Source organism: Myxine glutinosa, chromosome 4, assembly GCF_964187855.1.
Source record: "Myxine glutinosa chromosome 4, kmMyxGlut1.1, whole genome shotgun sequence".
Taxonomy (NCBI): domain Eukaryota; kingdom Metazoa; phylum Chordata; class Myxini; order Myxiniformes; family Myxinidae; genus Myxine; species Myxine glutinosa.
Window position 1 is genome coordinate 50,739,859 of NC_136264.1, and position 6,396 is coordinate 50,746,254.

General features: G+C 43.5%; 1 protein-coding gene and 1 long non-coding RNA gene across 5 annotated transcripts in view; one reads left to right on the top strand and one right to left on the bottom strand.

Annotated features, from left to right (window-relative positions):
* The window catches only part of LOC137415472 (CCR4-NOT transcription complex subunit 6-like-B), a 93,698-nt gene extending 91,530 nt beyond the window's left edge, over positions 1-2,168 (bottom strand). For all 4 annotated transcript variants that reach the window (XM_078775690.1, XM_078775687.1, XM_078775689.1 and 1 more), the window contains exon 1: positions 2,057-2,168. The gene's annotated coding sequence lies outside the window, so the exon portion shown is untranslated. The remainder of the gene's footprint in view (positions 1-2,056) is intronic.
* A 71-nt stretch (positions 2,169-2,239) lies between these two features.
* On the top strand, positions 2,240-5,466 carry LOC144891706 (uncharacterized). Its single transcript, XR_013623052.1, has 3 exons — positions 2,240-2,666; positions 3,303-5,268; positions 5,346-5,466. It is a non-coding gene; the product is annotated as an uncharacterized LOC144891706 (long non-coding RNA).
* Positions 5,467-6,396: the final 930 nt, after the last annotated feature.

A 6,396-nucleotide genomic window follows, 5' to 3' on the forward strand; every position in this document is an offset into this window, starting at 1 on the left:
CTACAAATAGTAGTGGACTTAGTACCGACCCCTGATGCACTCCCACCTTCACCTCAAACTCACCACTGTTCCCGTCCTTCGTCCTTACAGCTGTGCGCGCTCTTTTGTTAATTGCCATCACTACTCTGATCAACCATTCCTCCACTCCTAAATCATCAATCATCATCAGTATCAATCATCCATTGATACTTAAACGTTAATCATGTTAATCGTTTTGTTAAACGATTAACGATTAAATATTATGATTGAATGACGGTTGTATTGGGATATTATCAAACCAGCGCATTGCCGTAATCTGTCCACTTCCGCGGTTCATAATTCTCATCAAAATCTAAACAGTATTTGCAGAATTTCAATAAAAGCCACATCACTGTTCATATCGGTAAATAGTATTCCATCGTGTTTGGGAAAACTGGAAAATTGGGAAAAAATTTGAAAATTTTTGAATAAAAATTTTTTTGAATGTAAATAAATAAAACAATATAGCCTATTTTACTCCAAGGGCTCCCAGGAATACCCACCCAAAATATCGTTGCGATGGGTTCAGCCGTTTTTTCGGTGCCCTCAAACGGACAGACGGACATTTGGTGAATTATAGTAAGATTAACATAAAATTTGGTTTGATTGCACATTTGATTTGATAAGGGTTGACAATTAAAATTTTTGAATATGTACCAGGATTCAAACATAACCTTTATGATATTGTTATTTCCACCAATCAGTAGATCTGACTAAAGCCATTTTGAATCATATTAATGGCAATTTGTAAAGACATGCACAAAGTCAAACAAATCAGGACTCAAAATGGCTGCTGCAGTCCTTCATTGAAGTTAACCTTTCGGCCAAATCGACCTCATAAACAACTGCTTGGACCAAGCTCATTATTCCGGAAACAGATTTATAGCATGCTCCTCAAAAATAAATAAATAAATACCAATTCGAGTCCAAACGAAGTTGCTACAGTCCTACTGGTACCTCTTCTTCTTCTTTACCCAGCACAATTATTCCCTGCTTGTTGTGGGGTAGATTGAGGAACGCTTTTTGCTTCAAGTCTTGCACGAACCGGGTGGACAGGCATGACGTTCCACTGAAGTAATTTGGGGGATTTCGTCCGTGTACCGGCGATAACTCGCCTACTTTTGGCGAGAAAGTCACCGTGGGATATTTAATGTCCACCAACTTCCGCAGGCAGACGGGACACCCAGCTTGGTCACCCGTGACCCAGGTGCATCCGAGGGACTGCGCACTTCGTGACAACAACCGAAATAACCCAGATTGGACAGCCCAAAGCTGCACAATCCTGCCCGGACCCAAAACGAGTTTACACCCAAAATCTGCAATTCACTCGCAATTTCACCAACGAACGAACTAACAAAGGCAGTCGCTGTCCCCAAAACGGATACAAAGGTCCAAACGGACTATATATATTTTTTGTATGATGTCATGAAGACAAACTTCAACTTGTGCCAAAACGTACGATATGTAAGCAAAACAGTTTCGTACACCGCAAACGATGGGAAAGCTGCAGCACGATCCCGTCGACACGACTCGAAGTCTACATTTACGAGGAATCATCTGGACGTCCTGAGCACTTGCGCACAGACACCACACACCCTAATTCAAGTGGACAACATTGACGAGCAACAAAGGTGGATCCCAACAGCACAACACGAGCAATGTCCGTAACAACTAACAACGAGTGTGTCCCACCGAATCCCTCAGGATTCACGGATTGAGCTTACAAGCCAGGGGAGGCCTGGACTCGTCGTCTCTTCAGGAAAGGCCTCGGCGCACAATGGTTCAGGGCGCGCTTGGGGACCGAGGGAGTACGGGGTGTCGAGTCCACAGCCCGGACGAGGTACCGCGAATGGGTCATGGACACGTCCATATCTATCGGCTCACAGGTTCTCAAGCGAGCGCAGAGAAATAATACTAATAGGGAAAGCACAACAACAAACTCACTGCACAAGTGGGGGGATAAGCTATGCCCGAACGGAACCGCCGTTAGTTCTGTACTACGTGAATAACTTCGAAATCGAGCAAACGGAAACGGTACCTTCATTCGAGGACGTGAAATAAAACGATTTGTTCTAAAACGCGAGGCCAAGGCCTACAAATCGCCTCACGAATATGGCGCCCACAATCCATCGACTCCTCCAGCACCCCGCAATAACGCGCGTTCCGATTGGTCCTCACACGGACCATACCACTTCGTAGGGGGTGTCCGTTTCTCGGTTTCGCACCTCCTGCTGTAAACAAAGAGTTTTGTACCGAGAACACTCGTAAGGTTTCTTGCACGAGTGTCATAATACCGTTCTAGAGTTGTGAGAAACTTCACCAGAGAAAAATGGCTGAATCGAGCGAAGATTAACATGAGGTAGAGGACGTTTAATTATTCTTTTTTATCCTATTTCGTACTCGAATGTGGGGGATGTGGTGTAAACACACACCGAGCAACACGTCATGACACGGTACGGCACGGCATGGCGTAGCGGTGGAAATGGTGGCAGTGGCAGCGGTAGTGGTGGCAGTGGCGCCAACGGTGACGGTGCTGGGCATACGTGATGTAGCCTGCAGCGTACGTACATCAGGCGAGATGAACGCATCAAGGAAAGAAATCTGCTGCTGACTCCACCCCGTCTCACCTTCGACCCCCCTGACACCACGTGAGTTCCAGAAGCTCAAGAGGTTGAGTAATAAACGAGTCCTGAATAGCATAATTGAGCCCATGGACATTATCTTGCAGGCTATTTGTTTGGCTATCAACAGATCCGTGTTCCTTGAAGAATTCCAGGAATTACATGGATTTTGATATGTGCCTCATTACTAATATTTTCACGTCTATGGGATGATGTACAAACTGAAACACCAGGTATATTTGTTCAAAACTTACATAAACCAATGTGAAAGTGTTTATATATGGACCTTCAACTTGGCTTGGAGATCACGTATCAGAAACTGTTGGGTTTTTTTTTTCCATAAATCAATACTACCAAAAATATGCATGACGTACAGGATCGACAGACAATGATCCCACCTTCATACCACAACCAATGAAATGGTCAAAAGCATACTCCTGTTATGGATACTCATAATATTATTTAAACGTGCATACTTTTATTTTTACTCTACTTCCATCCTAATTCTTCAAGATCTGCAAACATGACCCCCCCTCCTCCCCGCCTCACCCCCTCCGCCTTACCCCCTCCATAAAATGCACAGCAGCAGGTCTATAGATAAGCCTGGCAGGATAAGCCTCCTTACATTCCATTCTTTGTCTTTCTCTCCCTCGTCCTCATAAGGTGCAAAGACGGATTCCCTCAATTGCAGACCGATCAGCTTCCAATCATCAGCAAGGTCATGGAATCCATCATCACAGCTGTTTATATGAAATCCTTCCTTTTCTCCAACAACCTCATCTCAGATCACCAATCGCGTTTCAGACCAGATCACTCCACCTTGGACATGCTGCTGCTACTCACCCAACAATGAATTGAGGCCCTCAATGTCAGACATGACATCAGGACCGTCTCTGAAGGCATATCTCGAGCTTTCGAGACAGTCTGGCGTCTGGCCTTGTCTCTCCAAACTCTCTGCCTATGGCATTCGAGGCCAACTCCACTCTTGGTTTATTGACTTCCTCCACTCTCAAAGCCAAGGCTGTTGGCCAACACTTATTTAATTATAGTGAATTATCTTAGGATATAGTGGTGAGAAAAAGTTTGTGAACCCTTTAGAATTTTCTTTATTTCTACAAAAAATTTGATCTAAAATCTGATCAGATCTTCATTTAAGTCCCAATAATATATAAAGAGGACCTCATTAAACAAATAGCACACAAAAAAAATCTACTTTCCTTTATTTATTGAGCAAAATGATCCAACATTCAATTTCTTTGTTGGAAAAAGTATGTGAACCTCCAGGTTAATCAGCTTAATTAAGAAAGTAATTACAGTCAGGTTTTTCAATCAATGGGATGATAATCAGGAGTGAGTTTGGGTGGCCCTGCCCTATATGAAAAACATAAACTTTGTTCGTCACCATCAGACTCTGCTCTTCACCACACAGGTTTGTGTAAGCGTGTTATTCCCCGATCAAGAGAGATTTCTGAGGACCTCAAAAAAGAGTTGGTGATGCTGATCGGGCTGGAAAGGGTTACAACACCATTTTTAAAGATGTTAGGCTCCACCAGTCAACTGTCAGTCAGATATTATACAAATGTAGAAAATTCAACATCATTGTTACTTTTTCCAGGAGTGGTCGTCCGACGAAAATCACTTCAAGAGCAAGGCGTACAATAATCCAGGAGGTCACAAAGAACCCCAGGGTAATGTCTAAGGATCTTCAGGTCTCTCTTGCATTGGCTAATGTCAGTGCTCATGAGTCCACAATCAGGAAAACACTGAACAAGAATGGTGCACATGGGAGAAAGCAAGGAGGAAACCACTGCTCTCCAAGAAGAACATTGCCACCCATCTCAAATTTGCCAAAGACCACCTGGATGATCCAGAAGGCTATTGGAGTTATGTTCTGTGGACAAATGACTCGAAAGTGGAACCTTTTGGCTGAAATGAGAAACGTGGTGTTTGGCGAAAATGAAACTGCATTCAACATAAGAACCTCCTCCCAACCATGAAGTCATGGTGGTGGAAGTGTCATGGTTTGGGGCTGCTTTTTTGTTGCCTCAGGGCCCAGACGGCGTTCCATCATTGACGGAACAATTAATTCTGGATTGTACCAGCACATTCTACAGGAGAATGTCAGGGCATCCTTCCGTGAGCTGAAGGTTATCAGAAAGTGTTACTGCTTCTGCACTGCCTTGCCCACTATACTTCTCCACTTTCCCCTGTCCTCAGCCAACCCTCTCCACTCTTCAACAACCCCCACCGTATTGATATCTCTGCTCACACAATCTTACCATGTCAACCACGGTCTCCCCCACTTTTCCTCCTACCTTGCTTACTCAACCTATCCGCTCTTTTTGCCATTGGTTCAAAACACATCACCTACAATGTTTTTTTAAATAATTACTTTGCCTCACGCTGTCACAAGTCACTTCCTTCAAATGTTATAAATCAACTTTATCAGAGTTTACCATTCCTTAAAACTGCTTCGGAATATACTGTACGCATGCATGTTTTGCTTTAGTTTCACTACCACGCCTATCCTTCCTTCCGGCCATGTTTTCAGCTTTCATATTACAAATAACATCTCACTTAAAATGATTTGAGCGGTTTCTGTGATATAAAGGCCTTTGCGATGGCAGCTGTGATTTCAATGTTGCTACAGGGTGATCAAAAAGTCTCAGTGCACCTACAAGTAACTAGAGAAATACAGGTGCACAGTGACTTTTTGATCACCCTGTATTAGCTTGAAACTGAGCCCTATCTCCCCACAACACTTCCAAGCAATGGTCTGCGACTCTTATGAAATGACAGTACCAATGAATAAAATCGGCCAACTCCACACGACTATGAGAAAGAATATTTTAATTTGTACAAAACAACAAATTACCTTATGGAAAAGGCCATCGACCTCATGTGCTAATATCCTCATTGGTAATCTATCTATAATTCCAGTAATCTCTGTGTGTGTGTATGCGACCGCTGTTTCTCGACAACTACCGGTCCGATATACTTTAAACTTGCCAGGTATATTGCTGGGGACCCGAGGATGTGCCTTTTCAAGGTTTCATATTAATCGGACAATTACTTACCGAGCTATGTCCAAAAAACGATTCAACCAATCAGAGAGCAGCGAGCTATCGCGTGTGCCGAACGTGGCGAACACACTCTGCCTCGGACGGCACATTTGAGAGCGTATTCATTTATTTCACGTTGGCAAACTATGTTGCCGCTATGTTGGCGTTAAACTATGTTTTAAAACTAATTAAAACCATTTCATGTAAATAGAGGGGGGGGGGGGGGGATTGTCACTGTACTCGCAAGCCGTTCGCCGTTCGCTTTGGCGTTGCGAATGGACCAAAACATTTCATGGACCAAACCATTTCATGTAAAGCGTTCGCCGTTCGCTTTGGCGTTGCGAATGGACCAAAACATTTCATGGACCAAACCATTTCATGTAAATAGAGGGGGGGGGGGTATAATTTTAGATATATATATAGTACGGGCATGCCCTAGTAACTATAAAGGAAACAAAGAATTGTGAACTGAGAAAAAGTAACCATCTTACTCGGCTTTCCTTCTCTTCCCCTTAAGATCAGATTTCGGCAACTGCAGGAATTTTAAGAATACTCTTCAATTATTCAATACCCGGGGAACGAGAAAAGGGAGAGCGAATTAAATGTTTCATACTGTGGGGTATGTAGAAAGAGGTGTGTGTGTGTGTGTGTGTGTGTGTGTGTGTGTGTGTGTGTGTGTGTGTGTGTGTGTGTGT